The sequence below is a fragment of the Chiloscyllium plagiosum genome, chromosome 7 (genome assembly GCF_004010195.1).
Source record: "Chiloscyllium plagiosum isolate BGI_BamShark_2017 chromosome 7, ASM401019v2, whole genome shotgun sequence".
NCBI lineage: Eukaryota > Metazoa > Chordata > Chondrichthyes > Orectolobiformes > Hemiscylliidae > Chiloscyllium > Chiloscyllium plagiosum.
In genome coordinates this window covers 6,185,158-6,199,715 of record NC_057716.1, presented here as the reverse complement: position 1 = coordinate 6,199,715, position 14,558 = coordinate 6,185,158, and the positions used below count along the sequence as shown (strand labels likewise).

The following is a 14,558-nucleotide window of genomic DNA, read 5'->3' as shown; positions in this document are numbered from 1 at the left end:
AAAATGGGGGAGATATTAAATGAATATTTTGCATCAGTATTTATTGTGGAAAAGGATATGGAAGATATAGACTGTAGGGAAATAGATGGTGACATCTTGCAAAATGTCCAGATTACAGAGGAGGAAGTGCTGGATGTCTTGAAACGGTTAAAAGTGGATAAATCCCCAGGACCTGATCAGGTGTACCCGAGAACTCTGTGGGAAGCTAGAGAAGTGATTGCTGGGCCTCTTGCTGAGATATTTGTATCATCGATAGTCACAGGCGAGGTGCCAGAAGACTGGAGGTTGGCAAATGTGGTACCACTGTTTAAGAAGGGTGGTAAAGACAAGCCAGGGAACTATAGACCGGTGAGCCTGACCTCAGTGGTGGGCAAGTTGTTGGGGGGAATGCTGAGGGACAAGATGTACATGGAAAGGCAAGGACTGATGCGGGATAGTCAACATGGCTTTGTGCATGGGAAATCATGTCTCACAAACTTGATTGAGTTTTTTGAAGAAGTAACAAAGAAGATTGATGAGGGCACAGCAGTAAATGTGATCTATAATGACTTCAGTAAGGCGTTTGACAAGGTTCCTCATGGGAGACTGATTAGCAAGGTTAGATCTCATGGAATACAGGGAGAACTAGCCATTTGGATACAGAACTGGCTCAAAGGTAGAAGACAGAGGGTGGTGGTGGAGGTTTGTTTTTCAGATTGGAGGCCTGTGACCCGTGGAGTGCCCCAAGGATCGGTGCTGGGTCCTCTACGTTTTGTCATTTGCATAAATGATTTGTATGCAAGCATAAGAGGTACGGGTAGTAAGTTTGCAGATGACACCAAAATTGCAGGTGTATTGGACGGCGAAGAGGGTTACCTCAGATTACAAGAGGATCTGGACCAGATGGGCTAGAGGGCTGAGAAGTGGCAGATGGAGTTTAATTCAGATAAATGCCAGGTACTACATTTTGGGAAAGCAAATCTTAACAGGACGTATACTTAATGAAGTAGGAGAAAGTGAGGGCTGCAGATGCTGGAGATCAGAGCTGAAAAATGTGTTCTGGAAAAGCGCAGCATCCAAGGAGCAGGAGAATCAACGTTTCGGGCTGCCCGAAACGTCGATTCTTCTGTTCCTTGGATGCTGCCTGACCTGCTGCGCCTTTCCAGCAACACATTTTTCAGCTCTTTTACACTTAATGGTAAGGTCCTAGGGAGTGTTGCTGAACAAAGAGACCTTGGAGTGCCGATTCATAGTTCCTTGAAAGTGGAGTCGCAGGTAGATAGGATAGTAAGGAAGGCGTTTGGTATGGTTTCCTTTATTGGTCAGAGTATGGAGTACAGGAGTTGGGAGGTCATGTTACGGCTGTACAGGACATTGGTTAGGCCACTGTTGAAATATTGCTTGCATTTCTGGTCTCCTTCCTATCGGAAAGATGTTGTGAAACTTGAAAGGGTTCAGAAAAGATTTACAAGGATGTTGCTAGGGATGGAGGATCTGAGCTACAGGGAGATGCTGAACAGGCTGGGGCTATTTTCCCTGGAGTGTCGGAGGCTGTGGGGTGACCTTATAGAGGTTTACAAAATTTGAGGGGCACGGATAGGATATATAGGCAAAGTCTTTTCCCTGGGGCTGCGGTGGCACAGTGGTTAGCACTGCTGCCTCACAGCGCCAGAGACCCGGGCTCAATTCCCGCCTCAGGCGACTGACTGTGTGGAGTTTGCACATTCTCCCCGTGTCTGTGTGGGTTTCCTCCGGGTGCTCCGGTTTCCTCCCACAGTCCAAAGATGTGCAGGTCAGGTGAATTGGCCATGCTAAATTGCCCGGAGTGTTAGGTAAGTGGTAGATGTAGGGGTATGGGTGGGTTGCGCTTCGGCAGGTCGGTGTGGACTTGTTGGGCCGAAGGGCCTGTTTCCACACTGTCAGTAATCTAATCTAATCTAATCTAATCTAATCTAATCTAGAGGGCATAGGTTTAGAGTGAGAAGGATAAGGTATAAAAGAGACCTAAGGGGCAACGTTTTCATGCACAGCGTGGTACATGAATGGAATGAATTGACAGGGGATGTTGTGGAGGCTGGTACAATTGCAACATGTAAGAGGCATTTATATGAATAGGAAGGGTTTGGAGGGATATGGGCTGGGTGCTGGCATGTGGGACTAGTTTGGGTTGGGATATCTGGGCAGGTTGGACAGAAGGGTCTGTTTCCATGCTGTACATCTCTATGACTCTTTGACTCTATGATTAGAGGATTGAAATTGTCCCACCTCTGTTTAGAGAAGAAATAAACTTACCACCTACAGTCAGTTATTGTGGTTTATATGTCAAATGCTGTCAATCAGCTTAGAAAATCTGATCAGCATGGATAAGTTGGATTAAAGGGTCTGTTTCTATGCTGTCAGACTCTATGACTGATACTCCATGCAGATGGCCACCCTCTGAATAAACATTGAGGACCAAAGGGCCTGTACTGTGCAGTAATGTTCTGATGACATCAATATGGCTGAAATATTGCACGTAGAGCATAGGAATGTAAGTGGAGGAGCAGCCTTGGGTCATTGGTCCTTCGAGTCAGCTCTGCCATTCACTCATGGCTGATGTTTCTCGGCCCAATTCCCCTGCGTTATCCCTATAAACTGATTTCCCCCAACTAATCAAGAACCTATCTTTCTCTGTCTTAAACACACTCAACGGCTTGGTCTCTACAGCTCTCTGCAGCAGTGGCTTCCACAGATTCACTATCCTCTGGCTGAAGCTTTTCCTCAATCTCAGTTCCCAAGGGTCTTCCCTTTACTGTCAGGCTGTGTCCTCTGGTCCTAGTCTCTCCACGTCCTCTCCACGTCATCTCCACGTCCACTCCACCTAGGCCTCTCACATCTGTAAATTCTTGATCAGATTTCCTCCCCTTGTCCATCTGAACTCCAACTAGTACAGACCTAAGATCCCTCAACTGCCTCTTGAAATGACGAGACCTTCATCTGGGCATCATTCTTGTAAACTTCTTTTGGATCCTCTCCAAGGCAGCACATCCATCCTTCGATAAGGAGCCTAAAAACTGCTCTCAATATTCCAAATGAAGTCTGACCAGAGCTTTTATGTAGCCTCAGCAGGTCATCTCTGCTCTTGTATTCTAGCCCTTTTGAAATGAATGCTAACATTGCCTTCCTATCTGTCAACTGAACCTGCATGTTAACCTTGGGAGAATCCTGAACTCAGACTCAAGTCTCTTTTTGCTTCAGATTTTGCAGCTGTCTCCGTTTTGAAAATAGTCCTGCCAAAATGATTAACCTTGCATTTTCCCATGTTGTGTTCCGTCTGTCACTTCTTTGTCCACTTCCTAGCCTATCCAAATTTTTCTGCAGCCTCTCACTTCCTCAGCATTACTTCGGATGTTGCCAGGGTTGTAGGGATTGAACTAAAGGGAGAGGCTGAATAAGCTAGGGCTGTTTTCCCTGGAGCATCGGAGACTGAGGGGTGACCTTATAGAGGTTTATAAAATAATGAGAGGCGTGGATAGCGTAAATAGACAAGGTCTTTTCTCTGTGGTGCTGGAGTCTCGAAATAAAGGGCATTGGTTTAGGGTGAAAGGGGAAAGATATAAAAGGGACCTAAGGGGAGCTTTTTCAGGCAGAAGGTAGTGTGTGTATGGAATGAGCTGCCAGAGGAAGTGGTGGAGGCTAGTGCAATTACAACATTTAACAGGCATCTGGATGGGTATAGGAATAGGAAGGGTTTAGAGGGATATGGGCCAAGTGTTGGCAAATGGGGCTAGATCAGTTTCGGATATCTGGTTAGCATTAACTTGGACTGACTGGTCTGTTTCCGTGTTGTACATCTGACTCTGACTCTTTGTTTCAACTGGAAACTTTGCTATAATGCCTTCACTTCCTTTGTCCAGATAGTTAGTGTATAACCTAAATCGTTGTGGTCCCAACAAAGAACTCCATTGTTTACATCTTGAAGCAGGCACCTCTTTATCTTGTTTACACAGATTTGTAAAGCGTGACTTCCCATGGACAAAGGCACAAGTGGGTACTGCAGATGCTGGAGATCAGAGTCAAGATTAGAGTGATGCTGGAAAAGCACAGCAGGTCAGGCAGCATCCGAGGAGCAGGAAACTCGACGTTTCGGGCAAAAGCCCTTCATCATGAATCTTTTGCCCGAAACTTTGATTTTTCTGCTCCGTGGATGCTGCCTGACCTGTGCTTTTCCAGCAGCGCTCTAATCTTGACTCCCATGGACAAAGCCATGCTGACTCAACCCTGTTTTATAAAGCACTTCCAATTACTCTGCAATCTCATCCTTAATAATGGATTCTAAAATCTTGGCAATGTCTGGCTGATTGGCCTATAATTTCCTGTCTTCTGCCACTTCTGGGGTGCTACCTGACTCTGTTTCCTAAGGATCAGGACCATTGCCTCCAATCTCCTCAGTTGTACCTTTCAGAACTCAGGTGTAGTTCATCCTGGCTGATTGGTTGATCTACCTTCAGACTTTGCAGCTTCCCCACCAACAGCTCCTTAGTGATGGCCACTATACTTCCCTCTGCCTCTGCCTACCCTTCCACTGTGAAGACTGATGCAAAGTACCTATTTACTTCCTCTGCCATTTGTTTATTCCTCATTCTGACTTCTGCAGCCTAATTTTCCAACTGTCCAATGTTCACTCTTTCCTCACTATTTTTTAATATCTGAAAAAGCTTTTGCCATTTTTGAAAAAAACCATTACTAGCTACATTACCCTTATATTCCATCTTCGCCCTCACTACTGCTATTTTAATTGTTTGCTCATTTTTAAAAGCTTCTCAATCCTTTTGCAAAGCAAATCTGGAGAGAGATGCAGTGATTTTTGTTGAGGTTCTTCCTGAGCAGCTTCCTGATGCAGGACGCTGTAGTCTATGGGCTATTCCTCATGGTCTACACAGAGATAAACATTGACTGTGCTTGGAAGGCATTAACTCGATGAAAGATGCTCTTTGGTCTCACCAAAACTTGTTGGTCTTCCAGTGTAAAGAATTGACCTTGAAGTGTTACAGACTTGCACATTCCGTGATCCTTGATTACATGCTGAGGGACCATTAAAACTTGGGGCAGCTGCCACCAAGGCCCAATGTGGAAGGTCTACTGTCTAAGGTTTTTCTGCCAAAGTATAATGAAGGTCTGTTCAGTTATCAGACCCTCTTGTTGCCTTAAAATTCATGTAAATAGTTTCCTGCATGAGTAGAAATTGCCTTTGTTTTTTTCAACTGCAGGGAAAGTGAGGGAAATAAAACAAAACACTGGAATTGTGACATTTTTCAAAGACTGTACAGAACTGATTTAGATCCTTTGTATGTACTTTGCTCCCTGCCTAGACTGGCCTTGACATGCAATGGATGATTTTATGAATTAAGTATATTTTTGCAATAGAAATTACAAACAATCTTTGCTGAAAACTTTGTGTTTGCCTCTTGCTTGTATGATGCATTCTCCTCCAGCTGAGTAGTGCTTGGAGAGTTTTGTGTTTTCTGACACAGCCTCCACTGTTGTTCATGCCTTCAGCTGCTCTTGTCTGCATATATTTGGTGCCTCTGACATGAGAAGGCAGTAGTCCTTTAGCTGAACACCAACTGTTTTTCGGAAGAAGGCATTTTTGGTTTTCGGATACATTTACCTTGCTGCCCAACATCTAATCCTACCACAGTCAAAAACAAAATACTAATTTTAATTTGAGCTCATTGTACCCTAGCTGAAACTTTATTGCTGGAACAGCACAGCAGGTCAGGCAGCATCTAGGGAACAGAAGATTCGACGTTTCGGGCACATGCCCTTCTTCAGGAATGAGCAGAGAGTGTTGTACCCTAGTCTGTTGGGGGATGTGCTCAAATGATCACAAATTGAATGTTTTTAATTTTTAGAAGTTCTCTGTACTACTATTTATTCTTAGTCTCTATTTGTTGCTGCACTTACCATTTAAGATCATTCATGTTTGTTAGGGTCTGTTTGCTTTTAGTTTTGTTTGGGTCAAAAGTTTCCGAAGGACCTGAACTCACTGTGTATGCGCATCTGTTTGGGTCTGCTTTTCTAAAAACCGAAGGGTCTATGGGTCCTTTTGGTTTTTGGACACAATTAAAGGATATGTTACCAGTAATAATGCAACTTATTTGCCTTGCTGGTCCCACTGAAATGTCAGTAACTGACACGATGTATTATCTTTAGTGTGAGCCCTATGATGGTGCATCCTAAAAGAGGTTGACCTCCTCTAATAAGTCAGCAGTGATGTCTGTGACAGTCACCTGGGATTACAACCAATGCACACATCCATTTCACCTGGGAGATGAATTAAAAAAGATTGGAAAATAATTTTTTTCAATTAACCAGTTGAGAGATGATGTTACAGACTTCTGGAACAGTTGGGACTTGAGCTCCAATCTCCTGGCTCAGAGGTAGGGATGCTATCACTGTGCCACAAGATCCCCTATGAATGAATATTGTCCTGGTAATTTTTGAAGTTAATAGGAATTATTGTTTTGTATCAATATGGCTGGGCATTGTGGATATTTGATAATAATTCTGTGATCAGGCAGCTGAGAGATTCCTGTTAAATGGCCAGACAAATTGAGGTCCTCCTGATTATTGGCATCTGCTTCTCAGCATTTGTTAGAAGGCTGGAGGGTCATAGCTTGTTTTCAGTGTCTCCAGTTTATTTTGCCTTGAGCAGTTGCTGGAAGCTTTTGATTTTTAATTAGTAAGTTAGAAACCTTTTTATAAATATTAAGGGTTGTGTGTCTTGCAAACTGGTGAAAGCCGCTTTCCTGTCTCTGTGTAAAAAGAGTAGTTTGTAAGGGGATAAGAATTTTAATTAAGTTATATGCTGATAGTTCATTACTGTTTATCTGTAGCTGGAGTATTTTTTTTGATTCTGATAAATAGTAACCCTTGTTAAGGGCACGAACCTCATCTGTGCTTTATGAACCTGGGTCTGAAAGTCAGGTAAGTTAGGGAGTTCTTGCATAAGTTTAAAAATCTTTGATGTTTTTGACTCTGGGAATAACAGGGTTTTTACCAGGCTTCAGAGAGGTGTAACAGTAAACCCTGAAATACCGTTTTTAAAAAAAAAACTGGACGAGAATGTAAAATCTCTAATTATAGGGTGCAAAAATATGATGAGTAGACTAGCCACTCAAGCTGAAATTGCTGTCCACTGCTGTGTTATGGATGGTCTCCAGCCTAACTTTTATTACATACTGCACATCTTTTCTATTTAGTTAATAAAAACCTGATTTAAAATTTAACGAATTTTTACTGCATTACTTGCCATTTAAGCATGAATATTCCAAACTTCTCCCATCCTTCTTATGCAGACATGTTTCCCAGTTTCACTGCTGAAAGGTCAGATTTTAATTTTGAGACTGAATTGCTTGGTCCTAAATTCTGCAAGTTGAAATAGCTTATCTTCTATCTTTTAATTATTCTCAAAATACTTTGTTCTATCTTGATCAAATTTAAAATATTCCACAAGAGTTGTCAAGCATAATTTCCCTTTCGTAAACCCATGCTGACTCGATTCGATCCTGTCGCTGTTTCCCATGTGCTCTGCTATTAACTCTTTTATAACGGACTCTAACATTATCCCCATTATCAGCGTCATGTTAACCAATCTATAATTCCATTTTTTCTCTCTACCTCCTTGTTTAAAATAATGTGTTTACATTAACTACTGTCTAATCCATAGGAACTGCCCCAGAGTCGACTGAACATTGAGAGAAGACCACCAATGCATGCACTATTTAAGATCATAATAAATCAGAGCAGGAGTCTGCTGTTCAGTCCTTGAGCTTGCTCCACCATTCAATAGGATCATGATTGATATAACATTCCTCATGTCCACTTTCCTGCCCCTTTCCTGTAACTCTTGATTCCCCTACTGATCAAGAATCTATCCTCCTTGTCTTCCCACAAGGACTGTGCCCCCACAGCTCTCTGTGGCAAGAAGTTCCAAAGAGACACAACCTTCTGAGAGAAGAAACTCCTCATCTCAGTTTTAAATTGGCACCCCTTTATTCTGAGACTCTGCCCTCTGGTCGTAGACTATCCCACGAGGGGAAACATTATCTCAGCATTTACCCTGTCAAACCATTAAGAATCGTATGCTTCAATAAGATCACCTCATTCTTCTGAACTCCTAGTGAGTAGAGTTGCTACCTATTTAGTCTTTTTCTGAATTGCCTCCAAATGACATCTTTCCTGAAATAAGGGGACCAAAACCGCCCGTGATGCGCCAGAGGTAGACTCACCAACACCTTGGACAGTTGCAACATGACTTCTCTGCTCTTATACTCTAAGCCCCTTGAAATAAGGGCTAGCATTCCATTAACCTCCTTGATTATCTGCTGCACCTGTGTGCTAGCTTTTTGTGTTTTATGTACAAATGCCCCCAAGTCCCTTTTTTATATTGCAGCTTTCTGCAGTGTTTCTCCATTTAAACAATACTTCGTTCTTGTGTGCTCCCTTCCAAAATGAGCAACTTCACATTTTCCTACATTATATTTCATTTGTCCAAGTTTTTTACACGTTTATTAACCTATCAATATTTCATTATAAACTGTTCGTATCTCTTTTTCAACCTGCCTTTCCACCTGCTTTTTTTTTTCTGTTGTCTGTTTCTAGGGCTACTTCCTGAAATATTCTGGCATTTAAATTATCAGGTCTTGAGGATTTATCGGCCTTCGGTGTCATGAATTTCCCGAACATTCTTTCCATATAAATACTGATTTCCTTCAGTTTCTCCCTCTCATGAGAACTGAGTTCCCCAACATTTTTGGGATGTTATTTCTGTGCTCCTTTGAGAAAATATGTACATAATTGGTTTTCCATCTCTTTATTCCCTATTATAGTTCCCCCATTTCTGATTGTAAGGGACCTATATGTGACTTCACAAACTTACCTCTTCAGATATGTGTCCATGCTTTGACAATCAGTTTGTTCTCTATAAGCTTGCACTCGTACTTTCTTGATCAAATGTCTTTGTCGTCCTTTTGCTGAAATCTAAACTGTTCAGGTCTGCTTTTTTTTGGGCCAATTTGTATGTCCCTTTTTTGGGTGTTTAAAATATTGTTTTACAACTGCATTGTGTAGCTAGATAACTTCATTTGTGTTTTTTTGTTTTGTGTAATAAATGTGTGTTCTGTTAAAGAAACAGCAACCTCATAGAATTATACTTCAGTGAATGACCACCATGTTAAATGATTTATTAGGCTCAACTATATTCTGGTATTTGACTTGCACAGGACTATGGTTAGCAGGATTATAACACCATCTGCTCCAAATATCTCTGTGGCTTGGTGTCAAATTTTGTTTGATGCTGTTAGAAATGCATCCCGAGGCACTTCCTATGTTAAAAGCATTGGATCAGATTTTCCAGTGAGTGGGAAAAAGGTTACTAATCCAACCTCCTCTTTTTAACAAGGGAGCTTTGCATTTCTCAGGGGAGGTTCTGCTCAGGGCTCCCTCAAAAATGCTAAGGCATACATCCATTCTGATAGTTCTTTCATAGTGTGGAACTGTCAGAGGATGGCGGGCTATGCCCCCTTTCACAGGTGTCAGCTGCTGTGTTCTGAAATTTATAGGTTCTGACAGCCACTTTGACAGCTGTTGTCAAAAAATAAGTACGTAAGATAAGTGATTGGATGGTAGGAGGATTGAGTTGCCAGATTTGTTTGGAGATGGTGGGTGCTGGTTAAAGATGAGTTAGGAGGCCTGATATGGAGAGGTAGGGGTAAGTAAGTATGTTGTGAACTAGATAGGCTGTCAACTGGGGAAGAGGTAGAATGACAACTAGGTAGGTACAAGAGAGCAGGTAAGTATTTACGTAAGTCAGAATGGTTTGGAGGAGAAAGGTTTTGAGTCTGGGGTTGGTTGGCTCAGCAGTGGGAGACATTTTCGTCAGCACTGGTGTGTTGTAGGCGTTCGGGTCGAGGCCAGCCTGGCAGAGAGCAATGGGTGATTGGTTGAGCTGAGTGGGGGGAGAGGACTGAATGTCAGTCCAGTTGCAGTGGCATGGGATTTTTGGAGTTCTGTGGCTCTGGCGACCATTGAAGAGGTTTGGGGATCAGGTTCATTATGAGGGAGGGATTTGAGAGAGGGGTTCTAGTAATCTCCTCCAGTGTGGTGGTTATGGGGGTTTGAGTTGTAAATTGGGTGAGGTCGTGACCCGAGGGGCTATAAAAGATCTGTGGGTTGTGACTGAGATATGTGTGAGGTCAGTTTTTTTTTAGTTACTCTGGAGTTAGACTATATATTTAATGATCTGACTTTTTTCCGAAGTAACTATTTAAATTAAATTTAGTTGGGACCTTCCAAAGTGTCTGCTCTTAATGGAGACTTCCATAGGGTTCTAGATTTTAGGAATTGGCCCGGGGAACATTCAATTACATGGGCAATTCCTTCAGAAATAGCTACAGTGGGAATTTTATTGGGTCCCCATTCACAGCTACAAACTATGCCCACACAATGACTGTCCTAAAAAATCTGTCGTATTATAAGTTGTTGTGGAAGGCATTGAATAGTACCAGATTATTTCCATGAAAACAATGCAATAGTTCACCCATAGAAGATGCCAATTTTCCCAAATACTAATTGTATTCCAGTGGGTTCGTTCTTACCACACTATTTTTTGAACTTCATCCGACCATGTTGATTTCACTAGTTCTGCATTACTTTTATTATTTTGATGCCTCAGTTGTTTTTTAGGCTTTGAAATTGAAGATCAAATATTTTACATGACTGTTCTCTTTTAAAATAAAAATAACATTTTACTAATTGTGAAGTGATAACAATCCATTTATTATGGGAAATGAAATATCTTTACATTAGCAGTGATTTTGTATTAGCTGATTGAGTTAATTATGTTTGTTGTTGTCCATTCTTCTTCTTTTGGTATTGTCTTTCCTTCATGTTTGATTCTTAAGGTTGTAATTAACAGGACAATGCTGGGTTGAATATTCATTGTTTTACAGCTTCTATTTTTTATTTTGAAAACAAATCAGGATGGAGGGATGCGTTCAAAATATCCTAATGATTTCAGATGTGGCATAATTTTTAGGGATTGTGAAAGTTTGTTTTGCCGGTATTTGCTTTTATAATCCATAAAGTTGGAAATGTGTTGCTGGAAAAGCGCAGCAGGTCAGGCAGCATCCAGGGAACAGGAGAATCGACGTTTCGGGCATAAGCCCTTCTTCCTGAAGAAGGGCTTATGCCCGAAACGTCGATTCTCCTGTTCCCTGGATGCTGCCTGACCTGCTGCGCTTTTCCAGCAACACATTTCCAGCTCTGATCTCCAGCATCTGCAGACCTCACTTTCTCCTAATCCATAAAGTTCCCTTCTAAATTGAAGGCACCAAAAGTCTACGTTAATTTACTGTTTTCCTGATTGTTTATGATTTACATGAAAAACCTGTGTTCAAATTAATATGGTAAACCCCTAAAATATATAAAGTTCACTATTACCAAAAAGATGTTCCATTAATGTATGGGGAAAATGATTCAGACCACTGTGCTCATACAATATCAACAATTTTGTCTTGCTGTAACTGAGGATTGATAATGACTTGTTATTTTAAACATGTTACTTGGCTAACTGAGAATGTAGTTCATTGGGGTACAGGCTGCACATAGATAAATCGCAACAGTTTAAGTGAGTGGGCCACAAGATGACAAAGTATAGGAAAGTGTGAAATTATTCGCTTAGGTATTAAGAATAGAGAAGCAGAATTTTTTCAAGTTCGAAGCTTGAAGTATTGATCAGAAACTAGTGTGATCATACCAAGCAATGTGGCAAGTTCACAGGTGGGTAAGGAGAAATTAGGAAGGTATTTAGCCTTTAATTGCAATGATTAGAGTACAGTGATTTAGGAAATCTAGCTACAATTGTACAGTATTTTGATAACAGCATGGTATTGGCCAAACACAGACAAAAGGGACTATTTTAGTTTGGGAAACTTGTTCAGCCTGGAATGAGTTGGACCAAACGATCTGTTTTTGTGCAGTATGACTCTGACTGTGCAATTCTATGTGCAATTTTGGCCTCCCCATTTAAAAGATGTACAGTTTTAACTGGTCCCATATCAGTCAGCATTTTTGGTAAACTGGTGAAAATTAGCTACCTCAAATACTGTGATCTACCATGATGCCCAAGTAGTTATGCTATAAGTAAGGTATAATAGTGATATATATACCCCCATGTTACACTTCTGTTACTTGCTGTGTGATTTTAGATGGCGTTGATATTTTTACATAAATGATTTGAGGGATTTTGATGTCTCAAAGCTTCACTTGGTTAGGGTTTACTGCAGTTATGTGTACCTTTTTTTTATCTAGAATGTGTCATCAGTCGGCACACTCGTGGTCTTTTAGGTGCTTATTAATAAAACGTTTTTCTATATTTGCATTGGAGTTGTGCAATGAGGATTTAGTAAATTGGCTGCCTAAATTCTGAAGGGAAAGGCAAAGTCAAAATCATGATTCACAAAGGGACCAACAACAGGTAGAAAGAAGGATGAAGTCCTGCAATAAGAATATAGTGAGCTAAATAGCAGATTGAAAAGCAGGATTTCAAAGGTTTGAATACTTGTTATTCCCAGTGCCACGTGCTAGTTGGTATGGGAATAGCTGGATAGAACTGATGCATGTGGCAGTAGAGCTGGAGCAAAAAGGAGGGCTTCAGATTTCTGGGCTCATTTCTGGGGAAGATAGGACCTGTGCAAGCCCAATAAGTTGCAACCGAATTGGAACAGGGCTAACATCTCCGTGTGGGGGTTTGCTAATGTGGTTGGTCGGATTTTAAACTAATTTGGCAGAGGATGAACGACAGAATAGAAGTATAGCAAGTGATGATGTACAGACATGTATAGAAGAACCACCAATAATGTTGAGAAGGCAGTGGGAACATAGTCAAGTCAATGCACACAAGGGAACATGGCAAAGCTGGATGGCATTCATTTTTACGTAAGGAGTCTTGCAGGTTAGGCAGACGAGTTGAGGATATTGATTTAATGCATGGGGATGTCATATAATTTCTATCATGGAGACATAGTTGAGGGAGTGTCAGGAGTAGAGGCTCAATATTCTGGGTTTAAAATCTTTCGGTGAAATGGCATTGCAGTATTGATCAAGGAGTCAAGCAGTAAGGAGCAAATATAGATTACAGATTACAGATTACATTACAGTGTGGAAACAGGCCCTTCGGCCCAACAAGTCCACACCGACCCGCCGAAGCGAACCCACCCATACCCCTACATTTACCCCTTACCTAACACTACGGGTAATTTAGCATGGCCAATTCACCTGACCCTGCACATCTTTGGACTGTGGGAGGAAACCGGAGCACCCGGAGGAAACCCACACAGACACGGGGAGAACGTGCAAACTCCACACAGTCAGTCGCCTGAGGCGGGAATTGAACCCGGATCTCTGGCGCTGTGAGGCAACAGTGCTAACCACTGTGCCACCGTGCCGCCCAATATATCTTTCATTCCTCAAATGAAGCCATGTGTAGAATTTAAGAATAAAATAGGATCAATTATTTTGAGAGACCCCCCAAACAGTTGGGGTGAGATAGTAAAACAGTATGCAAATCTCAGAAGTGTAAAAATAATAGGGTAATAGTTTGGGAGTTTCACCTTCCATAATACTAAACTGGAATAGACAAATTGTGAAAGTCGAGAGGAGGGGAAAGGGATTGAGAAAGCATTCTTAATGTGTATAGGAGAAAGTCCTACAAGAGACAGGGTGGTGCTGATCTTTAAATTTATAGAAATGAGGCTGAACAAATGGTAGGTGTGGCAGTGCGCGGGCTGCATTTTGTTAGTGACTGTTATTCAGTAAGATTTAAAGTAATTCTGGATAAGGACAAGGATGGACCTTAAAGAATTGGAGGTAGGCTGATCTTTAATAACATAAGACAGGCTCTGGCCAAAGTTAGCTGGAAAGAGCTAATTGTAAGTAAATCCACATTAGAGTGGTGAGAGAAATTCTAAAGGGAAATAATGCCGGTTCAACTTCTACCTGTAAAGGTGAAGAGTGGGATCAACAAGAGAACCTTGGATGTCAAAGAACATACAGGACTGGATAATGTTGGAACCCTCGCTAATTTTACATGTCACTTTTTCTGTTTTAGCATTTTTGGTTTGGAGTTGTGAACTTAGCTGAGAGCTGAAGATGACCTTTGGACTGTGAGCAGCAACTCCTGTTTAATTAAAAAAAAACACTTTTATAATTGCTTGTGAGGCCAGGCCTAAACGTTAATTGTAGGTGGTTTCTTGTTTAGATGTGTCATAGCGTCATTCAGGGAGAAACCTTTTGGCCCAACTCATCTATACTGACCCAGTTTTCTAAACTAAACTAGTTCCATTTGCCTGGATCAGTGGTGCTGGAAGAGCACAGCAATTCAGACAGCATCCGAGGACAGGCAAAATCGACGTTTCGGGCAAAAGCCCTTCATCAGGAATAAAGGCAGAGAGCCTGAAGCATGGAGAGATAAGCTGGAGGAGAGTGGGGGTGGGGATAGAGTAGCATAGAGTACAATAGGTCAGTGGGGGAGGAGA

At 41.6% G+C, this 14,558-nt stretch overlaps 1 protein-coding gene across 7 annotated transcripts in view; it reads left to right on the top strand.

Moving 5' to 3' along the window:
* LOC122551273 (serine/threonine-protein phosphatase 6 regulatory ankyrin repeat subunit B-like) overlaps window positions 1-14,558 on the top strand; it is a 223,967-nt gene that overhangs the window by 42,568 nt on the left and 166,841 nt on the right. Inside the window, exons 1-2 of one of the 7 annotated variants that reach the window (XM_043692914.1) lie at window positions 5,454-5,457; window positions 11,132-11,139. The exons of the other annotated variants lie outside the window; for them this stretch is intronic. The gene's annotated coding sequence lies outside the window, so the exon portion shown is untranslated. Of the gene's footprint in view, window positions 1-5,453; window positions 5,458-11,131; window positions 11,140-14,558 lie in introns of those variants that run through there. 7 annotated transcript variants of the gene reach the window in all.